At 40.4% G+C, this 443-nt stretch overlaps 1 protein-coding gene across 1 annotated transcript in view; it reads left to right on the top strand.

Annotated features, from left to right (window-relative positions):
• LOC108624546 (tumor suppressor candidate 3-like) overlaps positions 1 to 443 on the top strand; it is a 9,886-nt gene that overhangs the window by 7,520 nt on the left and 1,923 nt on the right. The window lies entirely within an intron of this gene.

Below are 443 nucleotides of genomic sequence, written 5' to 3'. Positions count from 1 at the left end.
ACTTTATTTTACATAAAAATCTGCAGTCTAGAAACAGACTGTAAAAAACTGTAAAAGTCACATGTTGATGGTCCTCTATTTTTTTTGCAGTGAAAGAATCTGGTCTGATTCTGCTTCAAACGATACCAAATCACATAAACATCGATTCCCTGAAGCGGGAATTGTTAGAGGCATTTCCGGGCATCGTGAACGTCCACGATTTTCACGTATGGCAATTAACAGGCCAGAAGATAATCTCCACGGTCCACATTATATTCTTAGACCCTATGGTACGTCCTTCTGTTTTCAATGAACGCGTCGGGGGAAGTGTGACGCTAATTTAAACACAAACATTTGGTTCGACAGGTTTATGCCAGCATCACCGACCAAGTCACAGCCTTCTTCATTGAGATGGGCATAACTCAAGTTACCATACAACCAGAATTCCTTAAGGTAATCATTCA

The sequence above is a fragment of the Ceratina calcarata genome, unplaced genomic scaffold (genome assembly GCF_001652005.2).
Source record: "Ceratina calcarata isolate Rehan_Ccalc_2016 unplaced genomic scaffold, ASM165200v1 scaffold313.2, whole genome shotgun sequence".
In the NCBI taxonomy this organism is placed as follows: domain Eukaryota; kingdom Metazoa; phylum Arthropoda; class Insecta; order Hymenoptera; family Apidae; genus Ceratina; species Ceratina calcarata.
Note: the sequence above shows the minus strand (reverse complement) of the source record. Positions and strands in the feature narration are given on the sequence as shown.